General features: G+C 48.8%; 1 long non-coding RNA gene across 1 annotated transcript in view; it reads right to left on the bottom strand.

Moving 5' to 3' along the window:
- LOC122924146 overlaps window positions 1-18,587 on the bottom strand; it is a 29,259-nt gene extending 10,672 nt beyond the window's left edge. Inside the window, exons 1-2 of the long non-coding RNA XR_006387375.1 lie at window positions 18,527-18,587; window positions 17,491-17,594 (exon numbers count right to left, since the gene is read on the bottom strand). This is a non-coding gene — a long non-coding RNA (uncharacterized LOC122924146). The remainder of the gene's footprint in view (window positions 1-17,490; window positions 17,595-18,526) is intronic.
- Window positions 18,588-21,343: the final 2,756 nt, after the last annotated feature.

The following is a 21,343-nucleotide window of genomic DNA, read 5'->3' as shown; positions in this document are numbered from 1 at the left end:
GTCCATGTGCCTTCTGCAATTTGCGGAACGGCACGAACAGTCATTGATATAACTGCCTATTCTTGTCTGCAAAACTGACAAGAATAGGACAGGTTATATTTTTTCGGCGGACCACGGAACGGAGAAACGGATGCGGACAGCACACAGAGTGTTGTTCGTATCTTTTGTGGCCCCATTGAAGTGAATAGGTCCGCATCCAAGCCGCAAAAACTGCGAACCAAAACATGCATGAGGCCTTACAAGTGCAGGGAAAGATTATTTGGGGATCCAAATAGCCATTATACAGCTTTGTCATTCCAGTAATTTGTTGTAGGGATTCAAGTGTTATGTTGAAAAGCCTTTAGTGGCTTATATCTGTGGAAAAAGAGAAACACATACTCTGTTCACTTCTGCAGCTATATATGGTGAAAGCGTTTAGTGCCCTATTATAGTACAATACGAGAAAAATAGACGCTGTTCACATTTGTTTTTATTTGCGGTAAAAGTGTTTCTTGTCATATTTCTAGAGAAAATTTGAAAAATACACGCAGTTCACATTTGCTGTTATTTGCGCAGAATTAATTTTGTGGCCTATTTCATTACAAAAAGAAAAATATATTTGTCTCTTTTATAGATTTTTGTTTAGTTTAGCTACAAGTATGGACTCATGCACACGACAGTATTTTTTCACAGTCCGCAAAAACGGGGTCTGTAGGTCCGTGATCCGTGACCGTTTTTTCGTCCGTGGGTCTTCCTTGATTTTTGGAGGATCCACAGACATAAAAAAAAAGTTGTTTTGGTGTCCGCCTGGCCGTGCGGAGCCAAACGGATCCGTCCTGAATTACAATGCAAGTCGATGGGGACGGATCCGTTTGACGTTGACACAATATGGTGCCATTTCAAACGGATCCATCCCCATTGACTTTCAATGTAAAGTCTGGAGTCCCTTTTATACCATCGGATCTGAGTTTTCTCCAATCCGATGGTATATTTTAACTTGAAGCGTCCCCATCACCATGGGAATGCTTCTATGTTAGAATGTCGGATATGAGTTAGATAGTGAAAACTCATTTCCGACAGTATATTCTAACACAGAGGCGTTCCGATGGTGATGGGGACGCTTCTAGTTAGAATATACTACAAACTGTGTACATGACTGCCCCCTGCTGCCTGGCAGCACCCAATCTCTTACAAGGGGCCGTGATCAGCACAATTAACCCCTCAGGTGCCGCACCTGAAGGGGTTAATTGTACTATCATATCCCCCTGTAAGAGATCAGGGCTGCCAGGCAGCAGGGGGTAGAACCCTCCCCAGTTTGAATATCATTGGTGGCCAGTGCGGCCCCCCGCCCCCCCTCCCTCCCTCTATTGTAATAATTCGTTGGTGGCACAGTGTGCGCCCCCCGCTTCCTCCCTCTATTGTAATAATTCGTTGGTGGCACAGTGTGCGCCCCCCATCGGCCCCCCTCCCTCTATAGCATTAACAACATTGTAATATTGTACTATTGCTAAGTAACCATGGCAACCAGGACTGCAGTAGCGTCCTGGTTGCCATGGTTACCGATCGGAGCCCCAGCGATTAAACTGGGACTCCGATCGGAACTCCGATGCCACCAATGATCGGGGGGGGGGGGAGATGGAGGCCGCACACTGGCCACCAATGTTGTTAATGCTATAGAGGGAGGGGGGGCCGATGGGGGGCGCACACTGTGCCACCAACAAATTATTACAATAGAGGGAGGAGGGGGGGGCGGGTGAGCGGGGGGGGCGCACACTGTGCCACCAACGAATTATTACAATAGAGGGAGGAAGGGGGGCGGGGGGGGCGCACACTGTGCCACCAACGAATTGTTACAATAGAGGGAGGAAGGGGGGGCCATGGGGGGGCGCACACTGTGCCACCAACAAATTATTACAATAGAGGGAGGGATGGGGGGGGGCCGCACTGGCCACCAATGATATTCAAACTGGGGAGGGGGGGGTCTGCCCCCTGCTGCCTGGCAGCCCTGATCTCTTACAGGGGGATATGATAGTACAATTAACCCCTTCAGGTGCCGCACCTGAAGGGGTTAATTGTGCTGATCACGGCCCCCTGTAAGAGATCGGGTGCTGCCAGGCAGCAGGGGGCAGTCATGTACACAGTTTGTAGTGTATTCTAACTAGAAGCGTCCCCATCACCATGGGAACGCCTCTGTGTTAGAATATATTGTCGGATATGAGTTTTCACGAAGTGAAAACTTAGATCTGAAAAAGCATTTATGCAGACGGATCTTCGGATCCGTCTGTATGAAAGTAACCTACGGCCACGGATCACGGACACTGATGCCAATCTTGTGTGCATCCGTGTTCTTTCACGGACCCATTGACTTGAATGGGTCCGTGAACCGTTGTCCATCAAAAAAATAGGACATGTCATATTTTCTTGACGGACAGGATACATGGATCACGGTCTCGGCTGCAAAACGGTGCATTTTCCGATTTTTCCACGGTCGTGTGCATGAGGCCTAAGTCAGACAGAGAAGTGCCAGACCATGCACAGAGGAGTGGCAGAGGCCTGAATGTTTCTGGCGCAGGCACAGGTCGCAGCAGAGTAAGGGGGCACGGCAGCAGGAGTTGCAGCGAGAGGCCTGGGCTCCCGGTGTCATCTAGGTGTCTTGACCAGCAACCCAGCGGTTCTTGATTGGTTAACTCGATCATCCACATCATCCAAAGTGACATCAGACACCCCCAGCCAACAGTCGGTGGGTTCGTCAGACACAACCCTTTGTTGGCATGGTCCGGGAGCAGGCCCTGTGCCCTCAGTAGTCCTCAACCTGCCTCTGTCCTTTTCTGTTCCATCACCACGAGAAGTATTCTGTAGACTCGGCTCCACTTTTCAGCGAGGAAGAGCTACTAGAGGACAGTCAGCAGCTACTGCCCAGCCAAGATCTGGAGGAGGCATCCGCCGCTTCCTCAACTAGGTGGGCAAGTAGTGATGAGGAGAGCTTGTGTCGCGAGCGGTCAGGTTCCTGACCCAAAGACCATTGAGGAAGACATCAGTGATGTGCAGACACTAGTCGATGATGATGAAGCCGATCGCACTTGGGAGCGGGGTGAAGAAAGGGCTTCGTCATCATCAGGAGAAGAGGGTGGCAGCTTGCTAGTGACCCAGCGGCTGAGCCAGCAAGTAGCTAGCATGGTCAGGAGTCAGCAGGGTGGCAGCAGTGGAAGGTCGGGAGCCAAATAGGCACGAGGTAGAACACCCGCTTTGCAGCAGCCTACCTCTCCGGAAAGGAGTGGTGCAGGGGTTCACGGAGGCAGTGACAGTAGCAGTCAGCCAGTGAGTAGTGTTGGAGGGAAAATCAGGTACTCGGCGATGTGACAGTTTTTTGTGAAGCCGCCAGAGGAGCTCAACATGACCATATGTAGAATATATAGACAGAAGGTGAAGCGAGGGCAGGGTGCAAATGTTGGCACCACGGCCTTTCACCAACATATGTAGTGTCACCATAAAGTGGCCCAGGAGACCTGTGGCTCTGATCTGGTGGTCCAGCCTGCCACAGCTACTGCTACATCACCCAGTGGCACGCACCCAGTTTCACCGAAGCGATTGCCAAGAGACAGCCGTATGCATGCACGCATCCAACGGTGCAGAAGCTGAACGTGCTTCTGTCCAAGTGGCTGGTGCTGCAGTCCCTCCCTTCAAAGTGGTAGACTCTGCACCTTTCAGAACTAATGGCTTGTGGCGAGCCGAGGTGAAGAGTCCCAAGCCGTGATTTCTTTGTGAAAAAGGCAGTACCAGCCCTGCACACACATGTAGAACAGAAGTTGGGCCAGTCCTTGAGCCTGTCGGTGTCTGCCAAAGTGCACAGCAGTGCCGACGTGTGGAGCTGTAACTACGGTCAGGAACAATACATGTCCTTTACGGCCCACTGGGTGAATGTGGTTCCTGCACAGCCACACCAGCAACTTGGCCAGGTCAGGCCAGCACAGCCACACCAGCAACTTGGCCAAGTCACGCCGCTTCCGCCTCCTCGTTGTCAAGCTTTGGTCCTGCAACAATGTCCACCTCTGCCTCCTCATCCTCCACCATGTTCCCAGCCTTCACTGCAGGGACAAGTCACAGTGCCCCTCCAGCATACCACATGTGCAGGACTCTGCGGTGTCACGCTGTTCTGCACCTGGTTTACATTGCCGAACGGAGTCACACAGGGGTGGAACTGCCCCGTGTGATGCATCAAGAAATGGAAACCTGGCTTTCTCCGAGACAACTGAAAATCGGAACCATGCTGACAGACAACGCGAAGAATATGGTGTCAGTGCTGCGTCAAGGAAGGCTGAGCCATGCGTCCTGCATGGAACACGTGTTTAATCTGGTTGTCAAGCGGTTCCTGAAGTCTTCCACCCATCTGCAAGACATCCTAAAAATGGCCAGGAAACTTTGCATGCACTTCAGCCACTCGTACACCACAAAACACCCCCTTGAGCTGCAGCGGCAGAACAACATCCCCAACATAGGCTAATATACAACATTTCCACTCGGAATTCCACACTCCATATGTTGGACCGACTATACGAACAGAGAAAGGCCATCAACGATTTCTTGATGATGCAAGTGGATAGAAGTACTCCACTGTGTAACTTCGATGTCAGCCAGTGGCAGATCATGCATGACACCTGCCGTTTGCTTAGGCCCTTTGAGGAGGCCACGTTATCTGTCATTTCACTGCTTCATGTCCTGGAACAGATGCTGGTAACAATGGGTGGTCAGGGGACAGGAGACGTGGTGCCTTGATCTTACGGCCACATGAGCCCTGTGGGGGCTAAACTGGAAGAGGAGGAGGAGGGGGAGGAGGACATTGGAGCACAGGCAATGTGTAGCCAAATGGGTGGTTTTTCTATTCAGCTGATAGGATAAGAAGAGCAGGAGCAGCCACAGGAGCTACAGGGCGATGAGGTAGACAAGACAGAGGACCCAGACACAACGTGGCAGTATGCAGTGAAGATGGAGGCAGGGAGTCCCTCCGAGTCACTTGCACAAATGGCACGATGCATGCTCACTTGCTTGCGTAGTGACAGCCAAATTGTCACCATTCGGCAGAGGGATGACTTCTGGCTCTCCACCTTGATGGACCCTCGCTACTGGTCCAGAATGGGGGCCTTTTTTACACCCACCGAGAGGGAGGACAAACTGAACTACTACAGAGACATCCTATGTAGTCAGTTGGCCGCTGCTTATCTGCGCCATCGTCCATCCTCTCGCAGGTCTGACCGAAGGGGCCCTCTGCGCTCACATTCCACTGCCATGGCTGCTGGGGAGGGGTGGGGTGGCAGGAGCAGTACCAGCTCCATGAGCAGCAGCCTGAGTCTACAGTCGCTGATGAGCAGCTTTCTTCACCCACATAGTGAAGAAACTACTCACCAGCAGCAGCAGCTAGACGTAGAGCAGAACCTGAACCAGCAGTTGGTGGCATACTTGGACAGCACCCTGCCACCCCACATTGAAGATCCGCTGGACTAATGGGTAGCCAAACTGGATTTGTGGCCGCAAATGGCCGAGTTTGCCCTGGAAAAGCTGTCCTGCCTGACCAGTAGTGTGGCTTCAGAGCGGGTGTTTAGTGCAGCGGGGCCATAGTTATCCCAATGTGGAGAGACTGACCTTTATCAAGATAAATCAGGCATGGATCAGCCAGGATTCCCAACCACCAATTCCTGATGCATCAGACTAGATAATCCATGGTGCCACACCAACACTTTGATACAAGAGACCGGAGTCCCTGCTGGGGAGGGGTGGGGTGGCAGGAGCAGTACCAGCTCCATGAGCAGCAGCCTGAGTCTACAGTCGCTGATGAGCAGCTTTCTTCACCCACATAGTGAAGAAACTACTCACCAGCAGCAGCAGCTAGACGTAGAGCAGAACCTGAACCAGAAGTTGGTGGCATACTTGGACAGCACCCTGCCACCCCACATTGAAGATCCGCTGGACTAATGGGTAGCCAAACTGGATTTGTGGCGGCAAATGGCCGAGTTTGCCCTGGAAAAGCTGTCCTGCCTGACCAGTAGTGTGACATCAGAGCGGGTGTTTAGTGCAGCGGGGCCATAGTTATCCCAATGTGGAGAGACTGACCTTTATCAAGATAAATCAGGCATGGATCAGCCAGGATTCCCAACTACCAATTCCTGATGCATCAGACTAGATAATCCATGGTGCCACACCAACACTTTGATACAAGAGACCGGAGTACCTGCCTCAGCTACTAATTTGATGCTGCAACCCGCCTGATTCCACACATCTGATGCCAAGTGCTCCTTATTTCACCCACCTTCATCAGCGGGTACTGGTATTGACACCCACCGCTCCACTCTGTTACCGGGTCACTCTGTGGTCCCGGATGCTGCTGCCATATCCACACTACATATGTCACCTTTCCACTCTGTGGCCTCCTGATGCTGTCTCCACCTCCAAAATATGTCACCTTGCCACTCTGTGGTCTCCTCATGCTACTGCCATCTCTACACTATGTTGCCTTGCCACTCTGTGGTCTCCGGATGATGCTGCCACCTCCAGACTCGGTCATTGAGCCACTCAGTGGCCTCCTCATACTGCTGCCAATTCCAGACTCTGTCATTGTGCCACTCGGTGGCCTCCTCATACTGCTGCCAACTCCAGACTCTGTTGTTGTGCCACTCGGTGGCTTTCTCCTGATGCCGCCACCTACAGACTCGGTCATTGTGCCACTCAGTGGCCTCCTCATACTGCTGCCAATTCCAGACTCTGTTGTTGTGCCACTCGGTGGTTTTCTCCTGATGCAACCACCTCCAGACTCGGTCATTGTGCCACTTGGTGACCTCCTCATACTAATGCCAACTCCAGACTCTGTCATTGAGCCACTCAGTGGTCTCCTTATACTGCTGCCACCTCCAGACTCAACACAAACTTACTGCTGACACTCTCTTCACTCTGTCGGGGGGGCTGTACTTGTATAAGCGTTTAATAGAACAGGCTCTGTACATCTATGTGGAATCAGCTGACAAGAAGTGATGAGCGTCAGTGTTCATATTTGAATTTGCGATATTTCGCGAATATTTCGTCGAATATTCGTGAATTCGAATATTCGTTATATTTAGGGATGAGCGAACCCGAACTGTATAGTTCGGGTTCGTACCAAATTTTGGGGTGTCCGTGACACGGACCCGAACCCGGACATTTTCGTAAAAGTCCGGGTTCGGGTTCGGTGTTCGTCGCTTTCTTGGCGCTTTTTGAAAGGCTGCAAAGCAGCCAATCAACAAGCGTCATACTACTTGCCCCAAGAGGCCGTCACAGCCATGCCTACTATTAGCATGGCTGTGATTGGCCAGAGCACCATGTGACCCAGCCTCTATTTAAGCTGGAGTCACGTAGCACCGCCCGTCACTCTGCTCTGATCAGCATAGGGAGAGGTTGCAGCTGCGACGTTAGGGCGAGATTAGGCAGTTATTAACTCCTCCAAAAGACTTCATTCAGAGATCGATCTGCAGCTGTGGATGATTGAACTGCTGCTATTGAATTGCTCACTGTTTTTAGGCTGCCCAGAGCGTCTTTCAGTCACTTTTTTCTGGGGTGATCGGCGGCCATTTTGTGTCTTGTGGTGTGCCAGCACAAGCTGCCACCAAGTGCATTTAACCATCAATAGTCTGGTTATTTTTTGGCCATATACTACATCAGGGGCAAGCTGTCACCAAGTGCATTTAACCCTCAATGGTGTGGTTGTTTTTTGGCTAAATCCTACATCAGGGTGAAGCTGTCACACCAAGTGCCTTTAACCATCAATAGTCTGGTTATTTTTTGGCCATATACTACATCAGGGGCAAGCTGAGCCTGTCACCAAGTGCATTTAACCCTCAATAGTGTGGTTGGTCAAGCTGTCACACCAAGTGCATTTAACCATCAATAGTGTGGTTATTTTTTGGCCATATCCCAGTTTAATTCTGTCAGTAAACGTATACCTGTCACCTAGCGCCTAAATACTAGGCCTCAAATTTATATCCAGCTAAATCTGTCGTTACTGCTGTGGCTGGTCAAGTTATTTAGTGTCCGTCAAAGCACATTTTTTGTTCTGGGTTGAAATACAATTCCCAATTTAGCAATTTCCTAATTTAGTGGTTTCTGCTGTATCAGAGCTATTTTAAATCTATCCCTAAAAGGGTATATTAGATTCAAGGTGCAGATAGGGTCATTCTGAATAACTTCACACACACGCTACTGTGCATTTCCAAGTCTAATTATGTCAGTAAACCTATACCTGTCACCCAGCGCCTAAATACTAGGCCTCAAAATTATATCCAGCTAAATCTGTCGTTACTGCTGTGGCTGGTCAAGTTATTTAGTGTCCGTCAAAGCACAGTTTTTGTTCTGGGTTGAAATACAATTCCCAATTTAGCAATTTCCTAATTTAGTGGTTTCTGCTGTATCAGAGCTATTTTAAATCTATCCCTAAAAGGGTATATGATATTCAAGGTGCACATTGGGTCATTCTCAATAACTTCACACACACGCTAGTGTGCATTTCCAAGTCTAATTCTGTCAGTAAACGTATACCTGTCACCCAGCGCCTAAATAACACGCCTCAAATTTATATTCAGCTAAATCTGTGGTTACTGCTGTGCCTGTATTAGTGTAATACGGTACCTAAATAGATAGCCAGATAGTGTTAGTTGTCTTTAAAAAAAGGCCTGAATTTGAATTCAATACATTGGGTCAAATATTATTTTTGTTGTTGTGGTGAACGATAACAATGAGGAAAACATCTAGTAAAGGACGCGGACGCGGACATGGTCGTGGTTGTGTTAGTGGACCCTCTGGTGCTGGGAGAGGACGTGGCCGTTCTGCCACAGCCACACGTCCTAGTGTACCAACTACCTCAGGTCCCAGTAGCCGTCATAATTTACAGCGATACTTGGTGGGGCCCAATGCCGTTCTAAGGATGGTAAGGCCTGAGCAGGTACAGGCATTAGTCAATTGGGTGGCCGACAGTGGATCCAGCACGTTCACATTATCTCCCACCCAGTCTTCTGCAGAAAGCACACAGATGGCGCCTGAAAACCAAGCCCATCAGTCTGTCACATCACCCCCATGCATACCAGGGAAACTGTCTGAGCCTCAAGTTATGCAGCAGTCTCTTATGCTGTTTGAAGACTCCGCTGGCAGGGTTTCCCAAGGGCATCCACCCAGCCCTTCCCCAGCGGTGGAAGACATAGAATGCACTGACGCACAACCACTTATGTTTCCTGATGATGAGGACATGGGAATACCACCTCAGCATGTCTCTGATGATGACGAAACACAGGTGCCAACTGCTGCGTCTTTCTGCAGTGTGCAGACTGAACAGGAGGTCAGGGATCAAGACTGGGTGGAAGACGATGCAGGGGACGATGAGGTCCTAGACCCCACATGGAATGAAGGTTGTGCCACTGACTTTCACAGTTCGGAGGAAGAGGCAGTGGTGAGACCGAGCCAACAGCGTAGCAAAAGAGGGAGCAGTGGGCAAAAGCAGAACACCCGCCGCCAAGAGACTCCGCCTGCTACTGACCGCCGCCATCTGGGACCAAGCACCCCAAAGGCAGCTTCAAGGAGTTCCCTGGCATGGCACTTCTTCAAACAATGTGCTGACGACAAGACCCGAGTGGTTTGCACGCTGTGCCATCAGAGCCTGAAGCGAGGCATTAACGTTCTGAACCTTAGCACAACCTGCATGACCATGCACCTGCATGCAAAGCATGAACTGCAGTGGAGTAAACACCTTAAAAACAAGGAAGTCACTCAGGCTCCCCCTGCTACCTCTTCTGCTGCTGCCGCCTCGGCCTCTTCTGCTGCTGCCGCCTCGGCCTCTTCTGCTGCTGCCGCCTCGGCCTCTTCCTCCGCCTCTGGAGGAACGTTGGCACCTGCCACCCAGCAAACAGGGGATGTACCACCAACACCACCACCTCCGTCACCAAGTATCTCAACCATGTCACACGGCAGCGTTCAGCTCTCCATCTCACAAACATTTGAGAGAAAGTGTAAATTCCCACCTAGCCACCCTCGATCCCTGGACCTGAATGCCAGCATTTCTAAACTACTGGCCTATGAAATGCTGTCATTTAGGCTGGTGGACACAGACAGCTTCAAACAGCTCATGTCGCTTGCTGTCCCACAGTATGTTGTTCCCAGCCAGCACTACTTCTCCAAGAGAGCCGTGCCATCCCTGCACAACCAAGTATCCGATAAAATCAAGTGTGCACTGCGCAACGCCATCTGTGGCAAGGTCCACCTAACCACAAATACGTGGACCAGTAAGCACGGCCAGGGACGCTATATCTCCCTAACTGCACACTGGGTAAATGTAGTGGCAGCTGGGCCCCAGGCGGAGAGCTGTTTGGCGCACGTCCTTCCGCCGCCAAGGATCGCAGGGCAACATTCTTTGCCTCCTGTTGCCACCTCCTTCTACTCAGCTTCCTCCTCCTCTTCTTCCACCTGCTCATCCAGTCAGCCACACACCTTCACCACCAACTTCAGCACAGCCCGGGGTAAACGTCAGCAGGCCATTCTGAAACTCATATGTTTGGGGGACAGGCCCCACACTGCACAGGAGTTGTGGCGGGGTATAGAACAACAGACCGACGAGTGGTTGCTGCCGGTGAGCCTCAAGCCCGGCCTGGTGGTGTGCGATAATGGGCGAAATCTCGTTGCAGCTCTGGGACTAGCCGGTTTGACGCACATCCCTTGCTTGGCGCATGTGCTGAATTTGGTGGTGCAGAAGTTCATTCACAACTACCCCGACATGTCAGAGCTGCTGCATAAAGTGCGGGCCGTCTGTTCGCGCTTCCGGCGTTCACATCCTGCCGCTGCTCGCCTGTCTGCGCTACAGCGTAACTTCGGCCTTCCCGCTCACCGCCTCATATGCGACGTGCCCACCAGGTGGAACTCCACCTTGCACATGCTGGACAGACTGTGCGAGCAGCAGCAGGCCATAGTGGAGTTTCAGCTGCAGCACGCACGGGTCAGTCGCACTACGGAACAGCACCACTTCACCACCAATGACTGGGCCTCCATGCGAGACCTGTGTGCCCTGTTGCGCTGTTTCGAGTACTCCACCAACATGGCCAGAGGCGATGACGCCGTTATCAGCGTTACAATACCACTTCTATGTCTCCTTGAGAAAACACTTAGGGCGATGATGGAAGAGGAGGTGGCCCAGGAGGAGGAGGAGGAGGAGGAAGAGGGGTCATTTTTAGCACTTTCAGGCCAGTCTCTTCGAAGTGACTCAGAGGGAGGTTTTCTGCAACAGCAGAGGCCAGGTACAAATGTGGCCAGCCAGGGCCCACTACTGGAGGACGAGGAGGACGAGGATGAGGAGGAGGTGGAGGAGGATGAGGATGAAGCATGGTCACAGCGGGGTGGCACCCAACGCAGCTCGGGCCCATCACTGGTGCGTGGCTGGGGGGAAAGGCAGGACGATGACGATATGCCTCCCACAGAGGACAGCTTGTCCTTACCTCTGGGCAGCCTGGCACACATGAGCGACTACATGCTGCAGTGCCTGCGCAACGACAGCAGAGTTGCCCACATTTTAACGTGTGCGTACTACTGGGTTGCCACCCTGCTGGATCCAAGCTACAAAGACAATGTGCCCACCTTACTTCCTGAACTGGAGCGTGATAGGAAGATGCGCGAGTACAAGCGCACGTTGGTAGATGCGCTACTGAGAGCACTCCCAAATGTCACAGGGGAACAAGTGGAAGCCCAAGTGCAAGGCAGAGGAGGAGCAAGAGGTCGCCAAGGCAGCTGTGTCACGGCCAGCTCCTCTGAGGGCAGGGTTAGCATGGCAGAGATGTGGAAACGTTTTGTCAACACGCCACAGCTAACTGCACCACCACCTGATACGCAGCGTGTTAGCAGGAGGCAACATTTCACTAACATGGTGGAACAGTACGTGTGCACACCCCTCCACGTACTGACTGATGGTTTGGCCCCATTCAACTTCTGGGTCTCTAAATTGTCCACGTGGCCAGAGCTAGCCTTTTATGCCTTGGAGGTGCTGGCCTGCCTGGCGGCCAGCGTTTTGTCTGAACGTGTATTCAGCACGGCAGGAGGCGTCATTACAGACAAACGCAGCCGCCTGTCTACAGCCAATGTGGACAAGCTGACGTTCATAAAAATGAACCAGGCATGGATCCCACAGGACCTGTCCATCCCTTGTGCAGATTAGACATTAACTACCTCCCCTTAACCATATATTATTGTACTCCAGGGCACTTCCTCATTCAATCCTCTTTTATTTTTATTTTACCATTATATTGCTGGGCAACCCAAAGTTGAATGAACATCTCCTCTGTCTGGGTGCCGGGGCCTAAATATATGACAATGGACTGCTCCAATGTTGGGTGACGTGAAGCCTGATTCTCTGCTATGACATGCAGACTGATTCTCTGCTGACATGAAGCCAGATTCTCTGTTACGGGACCTCTCTCCTCTGCCTGGGTGCCTGGGCCTAAATATCTGACAATGGACTGTTACAGTGGTGGCTGACGTGAAGCCTGATTCTCTTCTATGACATGCAGACTGATTCTCTGCTGACATGAAGCCAGATTCTCTGTTACGGGACCTCTCTCCTCTGCCTGGGTGCCTGGGCCTAAATATATGGCAATGGACTGTTCCAATGTTGGGTTACTTGAAGCCTGATTCTCTGCTATGACATGCAGACTGATACTCTGCTGACATGAAGCCAGATTCTCTGTTACGGGACCTCTCTCCTCTGGCTGGGTGCCTGGGCCTAAATATATGACAATGGACTGTTCCAATGTTGGGTGACTTGAAGCCTGATTCTCTGCTATGACATGCAGACTGATTCTCTGCTGACATGAAGCCAGATTCTCTGTTACGGGACCTCTCTCCTCTGCCTGGGTCTAAATATATGACAATGGACTGTTACAGTGGTGGGTGACGTGAAGCCTGATTCTCTGCTATGACATGCAGACTTATTCTCTGCTGACATGAAGCCAGATTCTCTGTTACGGGACCTCTCTCCTCTGCCTGGGTGCCTGGGCCTAAATATCTGACAATGGACTGTTACAGTGGTGGCTGACGTGAAGCCTGATTCTCTTCTATGACATGCAGACTGATTCTCTGCTGACATGAAGCCAGATTCTCTGTTACGGGACCTCTCTCCTCTGCCTGGGTGCCTGGGCCTAAATATATGACAATGGACTGTTCCAATGTTGGGTGACTTGAAGCCTGATTCTCTGCTATGACATGCAGACTGATACTCTGCTGACATGAAGCCAGATTCTCTGTTACGGGACCTCTCTCCTCTGGCTGGGTGCCTGGGCCTAAATATATGACAATGGACTGTTCCAATGTTGGGTGACTTGAAGCCTGATTCTCTGCTATGACATGCAGACTGATTCTCTGCTGACATGAAGCCAGATTCTCTGTTACGGGACCTCTCTCCTCTGCCTGGGTCTAAATATATGACAATGGACTGTTACAGTGGTGGGTGACGTGAAGCCTGATTCTCTGCTATGACATGCAGACTTATTCTCTGCTGACATGAAGCCAGATTCTCTGTTACGGGACCTCTCTCCTCTGCCTGGGTGCCTGGGCCTAAAGATCTGACAATGGACTGTTACAGTGGTGGCTGACGTGAAGCCTGATTCTCTTCTATGACATGCAGACTGATTCTCTGCTGACATGAAGCCAGATTCTCTGTTACGGGACCTCTCTCCTCTGGCTGGGTGCCTGGGCCTAAATATATGACAATGGACTGTTGCAGTGGTGGCTGACGTGTAGCCTGATTCTCTTCTATGACATGCAGACTGATTCTCTGCTGACATGAAGCCAGATTCTCTGTTACGAAATCCTCTCTCCTCTGCCTGGGTGCCTGGGCCTAAATATATGCCAATGGACTGTTCCAATGTTGGGTGACGTGAAGCCTGATTCTCTGCTATGACATGCAGACTGATTCTCTGCTGACATGAAGCCAGATTCTCTGTTACGGGACCTTTCTCCTCTGGCTGGGTGCCTGGGCCTAAATATATGACAATGGACTGTTACAGTGGTGGGTGACGTGAAGCCTGATTCTCTGCTATGACATGCAGACTGATTCTCTGCTGACATGAAGCCAGATTCTCTGTTACGGGACCTCTCTCCTCTGCCTGGTTGCCTGGGCCTAAATATCTGACAATGGACTGTTACAGTGGTGGCTGACGTGAAGCCTCATTCTCTTCTAAGACATGCAGACTGATTCTCTGCTGATATGAAGCCAGATTCTCTGTTACGGGATCTCTCTCCTCTGCCTGGGTGCCTGGGCCTAAATATATGACACTGGACTGTTGCAGTGGTGGCTGACGTGAAGCCTGATTCTCTTCTATGACATGCAGACTGATTCTCTGCTGACATGAAGCCAGATTCTCTGTTACGGGATCTCCCTCCTCTGCCTGGGTGCCTGGGCCTAAATATATGACAATGGACTGTTCCAATGTTGGGTGACTTGAAGCCTGATTCTCTGCTATGACATGCAGACTGATACTCTGCTGACATGAAGCCAGATTCTCTGTTACGGGACCTCTCTCCTCTGGCTGGGTGCCTGGGCCTAAATATATGACAATGGACTGTTACAGTGGTGGATGACGTGAAGCCTGATTCTCTGCTATGACATGCAGACTGATTCTCTGCTGACATGAAGCCAGATTCTCTGTTACGGGACCACTCTCCTCTGCCTGGGTGCCTGGGCCTAAAGATATGACAATGGACTGTTACAGTGGTGGCTGACGTGAAGCCTGATTCTCTTCTATGACATACAGACTGATTCTCTGCTGACATGAAGCCAGATTCTCTGTTACGGGACCTCTCTCCTCTGCCTGGGTGCCTTTGCCTAAATATATGACAATGCACTGTTCCAATGTTGAATGACTTGAAGCCTGATTCTCTGCTATGACATGAAGACTGATTCTCTGCTGACATGAAGCCAGATTCTCTGTTACGGGACCTCTCTCCCCTGCCTGGGTGCCTGGGCCTAAATATATGACAATGGACTGTTCAAATGTTGGGTGACTTGAAGCCTGATTCTCTGCTATGACATGCAGACTGATTCTCTGCTGACATGAAGCCAGATTCTCTGTTACGGGTCCTCTCTCCTCTGCCTGGGTGCTTGGGCCTAAATATATGACAATGGACTGTTACAGTGGTGGCTGACGTGAAGCCTGATTCTCTTCTATGACATGCAGACTGATTCTCTGCTGACATGAAGCCAGATTCTCTGTTACGGGACCTCTCTCCTCTGCCTGGGTGCCTGGGCCTAAATATCTGACAATGGACTGTTACAGTGGTAGGTGACGTGAAGCCTTATTCTCTGCTATGGGACCTCTCTCCAATTGATATTGGTTATTTTTTTTTTATTATTATTCATTTCCCTATCCACAGTTGTTTGCAGGGGATTTACCTACATGTTGCTGCCTTTTGCAGCCTTCTAGCTCTTTCCTGGGCTGTTTTACAGCCTTTTTAGTGCCGAAAAGTTTGGGTCCCCATTGACTTCAATGGGGTTCGGGTTCGGGACGAAGTTCGGGTCGGGTTCGGATCCCGAACCCGAACATTTCCGGGAAGTTCGGCCGAACTTCTCGAACCCGAACATCCAGGTGTCCGCTCAACTCTAGTTATATTCAAAAAAAAATACTCGAAAAATTGGCAAGGTAATGATAGCGTAATATGCGAATATTACGCTATCAATACAGGCATGGGTCAAAAACGAATATATAGCACTATAGAATTTAGTGCTATATGGTATATTCGTTTTTTAGAATATTCGGAATTTTTTTTTCCATCTGAAGTCATGATTCCTCCCTGCTTAAGTAACTTAAGCAGGGAGGAATCATGACTTTAGATGGAAAAAAAAATGACGAATATTCTAAAAGACTAATATATAGAGCAATATAGCTAATATAGTGCTATATTCGTTTTTCTGAATATTCGTAATATTCTAAAACAAGAATATATAGCAATATAGCGAATATTCAAAAAAATGAAAATAGAGCAATTTAGCTAATATAGTGCTATATTCGTTTTTTAATAGTTGTCTTTTTTTTCAATCTGAACTTCAGATGAGAAAAAAATTACAACTATTAGACAAAGAAGATGATAGCACTATATTAGCTAAATTGCTCTACATTTGTTTTTTAAAATTTTCACTATTTTGCTATATATTCTTGTCTTAGAATATTACGAATATTCTAAAAAAAAATTATATAACACTATATCGAATATATTAGTTTTTTAGAATATTTGTCTTTTTTTTTTTTCAATCTGTACAGTTGTTCCACTTCAACATACTCCTCCCCGACAAGCGTCGTTCCCTTGGTGACGGGGACGCTTGTCGGGGAGGAGTATGCCGAAGTGGAACAACTGAACAGATTGAAAAAAAAAAAAGACGAATATTCTAAAAAACTAATATATTCGATATAGTGCTATATATTCGTTTTTTAGAATATTCATCATTTTTCATTTTTCCCATCTAACCAGGTGTCCACCACCAGAAAAGTGACATCTACACATTTACATGTATTATCCTCTGTTATGCCTCCACACATCTACCTTCTCCAACTAACCTTTAGTATGTCATCTCACTCTCCTTTTGGTAGATAAGGTATGTGGGAACCAACATGTGAGAAGATATACTGAAAAACATTTACCATGCAGTAGAATGAGATGTCTATTTGTGGAGGACTCAACATGCCAGTGCTTTACAAGGATTGAGTATTGACTTCAATGGTCAGGTGGATGGTTTAGTTTCTCTGTGGCACTGGTGTAATAGATCTGAACACTTGCTGTGAGTTTCTCTTGTAAAAGAAAGCTGATGGCTGAGGGTCTAGGCTATTTGAGATCCTTCTACCCAAAAAATATTGTTAAAGCATACACCCACTTTTATGGTTGGTAGTCCATAAAAGGGGTAGTCTGAGTGGAAACATTACCTGGAAAAGGGCACAGAGTGTGTTAAAAAAAGAAGCCATACCCTCCCAACCTGACAGTTACTTAAACCGTCTCGTCATCCTTGTCCAATCTCAATACCCGTGAAATGCCTGGTGATGCCTGCTTAACAAACCACTGACTGAGGCTGAACACCACTGTGGCCAATAACTGGCTGACAGGCATCTCTAGGCATTTCCATGCGTGTTGACAGGAGAGTAGGAAGCAGAAACCAGTGGGGACTCAGTAAAAGTCAAAAGAGAAGCAGCAACGGATCAATAAGAATGACCCTCTTCCCCCATACAACCTTTTCAATCTGCTGTATGTCTACCATCCATTAAAGGGGTTGTATGCCTTGGACAATACTTTTTTGTTGATAAGGTCACATAAAATTAACTGTTGCTGGGATCCCAGAAACTACTTTAATGATAACAATTAGTGATGAGCGAATTTCAGGATAAAATAGATTCGATGCAAAGCCAAATTTCCTCGCGCTTCGTAGTAGTGAATTGATTTAAACTGAAATGGTGAAAAAGACAAAAAGAAAATTATATTCACCTGATCCACTTGCTCGCTATGGGCCGGGCACCGTCATCTTGATTGAAGATCTCGGCCGAAATCCTGTGCATGTCATCGTGTCCCGAGCGAGATTTTCGCCAGACCTTCAATCAAGATGGCAGTGCCCGTCCTGAGCAAATGGATCAGTAAATATAATTTTTTTTTTACACTGTACTTTTACTATCAGATGCCGCAATCATGTATGAACATGGCATCTGAGGGTTACAATGACGGGGAGCGGCGCAATCCTATATTTTACTGTAATGTACAATAGACATAAAGGAAATAGAGGAAGAGGATGAGCCTTAAAGAGATGGAGACAATGACATGAGAGGAATCATGATGAAGATATTATGAGATTTTAAAAGTTTGACTCAGAGCTGGGGGTTGTGTAAAACCAGGCTTACCTTATACATGTCCTGCAGCTTCAGAGTTGCTCTGATTCCACACCTTCCCACATAGATGGTGTCACATCCATCGTTCTCATGACTGACCACTACTGCCAATCAATGACTTCGGTGGTCATGTGTGATTGAATGACACATGACCACTGAGGTCAGTGATTGAAAGCAGAAATCATGTGAACGATGGATGTGATGTCATTGCTGCAGGACCAGATGAGGGGCAGGTTATATAAAAGGTAAAGGGTTTTTCCTTTCATTTACAGCCTCCTGCATTGGACCAAATTTTGAAAAATCTTTGAAAACCTCTTTAAGGCTCATTCACATATGCACCCCAGTTCCCCTTTCCCAGAGAAAAAACAAGCCCTTATTCAAAAAGTGAGGAAACAACTGATTCTATACTTTCCTATGGGGTCTATTTGTCTCTGGTGGCATCAGCTTTGCCACGGACCTCTTTCTTTATATGCAATGTTACTCAATCCAACTATGAATATTAGACAAGAGCCCAGCTTGGCCATCAGTTGTATCCAGCACAGGAGAACTAGCCAGACACAGCTGAAATATTTAAACCAACCCATAGATACACCTTAGAAGGTTCTCTATCTGTGACTCACTAACATTCTAATTAGGATTACCTGGTAGTCGTGGTGGCTTGCCATGGTTGTCTGCTAAGGCTCCTGCACAGCACAAAATTAGAATGAGAAAGCTGGTCACCGGTGCCATATCTGCTGAGCACTGGAAGTATGAGCCATCCAGGTGAAGGACTCACTCTTTTATAGAGATGTAGAAGTAGGGAGTGTAACGAACCAGAGGGTGTAAACCCACTTTTGCCACTGACTCGCTACTCTCTGGAGGGGCGTGACTAAGCAACACCTGGTATTCACTAGAGCCTCTGGTAGTGAGGATAGACTTAAGCCAATTGTATTTGCCAGGAGCGACTCCTAGAGTGACACCAAGTCAGTGGCAGCTGGTCCGGCGGACCGGAAGATACCAGTGATGGTACCAGCAGAGTCAGACAGCGATTCAGATACAGATTCAGATAGCGATTCCCCTCTGAGGAAGCCAGGGACCCTCTCAGGAAGGCAGAACGGAAGCAGTGAGGCACTGCCAAACAGGGCATTAGACAAAACACAACAGTAGCAGTTAAAGGGGTATTCCCATCTCAGACAATGGGGGCATATCACTAGGATATGCCCCCAATGTCTGATAGTTGCGGGTCCCACCGCTAGGATCCGCACCTACAACGAGAACGGAGCTGGGAAAGCTGTGGCTGGAGAACCCCGGGGTCCATCCACCACCAAGCGCTGCTCCCATTAAAGTGAATGGGAGCGCACCGCGCACGCACGGCCCCTGCTCCTATTCATTTCTATAGGGCAGACGGAAATAGCCGAGCCCCCATTTCGGCGGCCCTATAGAAATGAATGGAGGGCGGCTGCGCATGCGCAGTGCACCCTCTACTCATTTTCCCGCTCCGCTCTCATTGTAGGTGTGGGTCTCACCACTGGGACCCGCACCTATCAGACAATGGGGGCATATCCTAGCGATATGTCCCCATTATCTGAGATGGGAGAGTCCCTTTAAACACTGCCAGGCTGCAGTTACGCACTGCTAGGCGATACAAAGAACAGACAGGGATACAGATTATACATTCACAGAACAGATCAGGGCATCCCATTATACAGGACAGGTACAGATCAGAACAGGCAAGAACCTGACAGAACAACATCACAGAACAGCTGCCTGCGAACAGACGAGGCAAAAACAGAATACATAATACAACAATGAAACAGGCAAAACCATACAAACGGGCAGACGGTAAGACCCCCTGGGTCAGCAGCAAGGGTCTACACCAAACACGGTACTAGAAACACTGACCTCAAGCCCCACAGCTCACAGGTAGACATAGCTGATTAATGAGGCACCGGAGAAGCCGCACCCAGGCACAGATCAGGGGAAGTTAACCCCATCAGAGCAGGAGAACAGAACCACACAGGCCGCAGTACAGGACGTTGCCCCTGGCAACCAGCATATACAGAGACACCGCAGCCAGTATGCCAGGGCAAAACCAACCCGTGTGACAACAGAAACAAAGAAGCAGACAGGAAGATAGCAAACATTCACAGGCAGTTCACAAGAGACACCGCAGCCAGCCCCTATCAACCAGCCTGCACAGGAGGCAACCTGCAGCCAGTACGCTAGGGCGCCGGCAGCCAGCGTACACAGAGACCACAGTCACAGTGAACCGCACTGTGACAGGGAGGAGAAGCTACAGGGCAGACGTACTCTTCCATCAGCCACGATTTCACAATTTAAAGTACCCTATCATATGAAGATACCACTACAATTAGGACTGACTGATAATTATTGTCAGAAACCTCATTGTATCTTTGGTGGTGGAAGTGTAACGCCCTGCAAGTGGGCATTACCACTCTTTTTGCCCCATCACTGTCTCTTGGTTAATCTAATGTCATCCTGTGTATTTATTCCAGATCCTGCAATATGTGTATAAATTCCAATGCAACTGTTATGTTAATGTAATGTGCCTGGTTCACCAGCAGATGGCAGCAAATATGGCAGAGCTAGTTCACCTAAGATGGGACCTTTTTGTCCATTCTTGCCCTCTTTAGAGAGGGAGGAGTTTAGTTATTAAAGGTGAGTCTAACCTTCCCCTCCTTGGGGAGAGCTTGTGTGCAAAGTTCAGGAGAACCCCCTCCAAGGGGAAGGCTGTGTTCCAGCCAGCAGAGCACTGTCTGCTCTGCTGGGTCCTGAGCCCTAAGCTGAAGTGCCTTCAGAGAAAGATAAAGGTAGAGATACAGAGACAAAGATAGAGATTCAGACTACAGAGATCTAAAGCACAGATAGAGGGATTGCAGCTTACAGGGAAAGGAAAAGTCCCTGTTTAATCCAGTTAAGTACAGCAGAGCTAAGAGAGTACAGATGTAGCATAGCTGAGAGTGTTGCTTGCCAGAATTAACTCTGCTGGAAACCAAGATAAAGCTTGAAGATTGTTTTCTGATGCAAGTTTATTCAAGTAAAGCTGTTAACTACTTCAATACAAGTCTGGACTCAACTTATTCTGCAAATCCACCACCTATTCACCCTATTTGCTCTTGTTCCTCCGGTGACGCCTGGGGTTCCAGGATATCCAGGTAGGAGCACCGTGACAAGAGCTACACCACTAAGGGACATTAGGCCCCCTTACACCACTCTGGCATTCCTCCTGGGTACCCACTATCACCATCTACTTAGGGGGACTCCCCGTCCCTCGTTGCTGAAATGAAACTTTGTCACAACAAAAACTTTCACTTAAAGGGACCTCTAGCCATAGTACGGGCGTTGCAGAAGAAAAGTTATTTTATATCTACAAGATTATGTATATGAGATATGAATGGAGCAGATGACAAGACATTGCATTTAGTTGACAAAATTCCTGTGTACATTTTCATTTGGAA

This window comes from Bufo gargarizans, unplaced genomic scaffold (genome assembly GCF_014858855.1).
Source record: "Bufo gargarizans isolate SCDJY-AF-19 unplaced genomic scaffold, ASM1485885v1 original_scaffold_849_pilon, whole genome shotgun sequence".
Lineage (NCBI taxonomy): Eukaryota > Metazoa > Chordata > Amphibia > Anura > Bufonidae > Bufo > Bufo gargarizans.
This window is presented reverse-complemented; position numbering and strand designations above follow the sequence as displayed.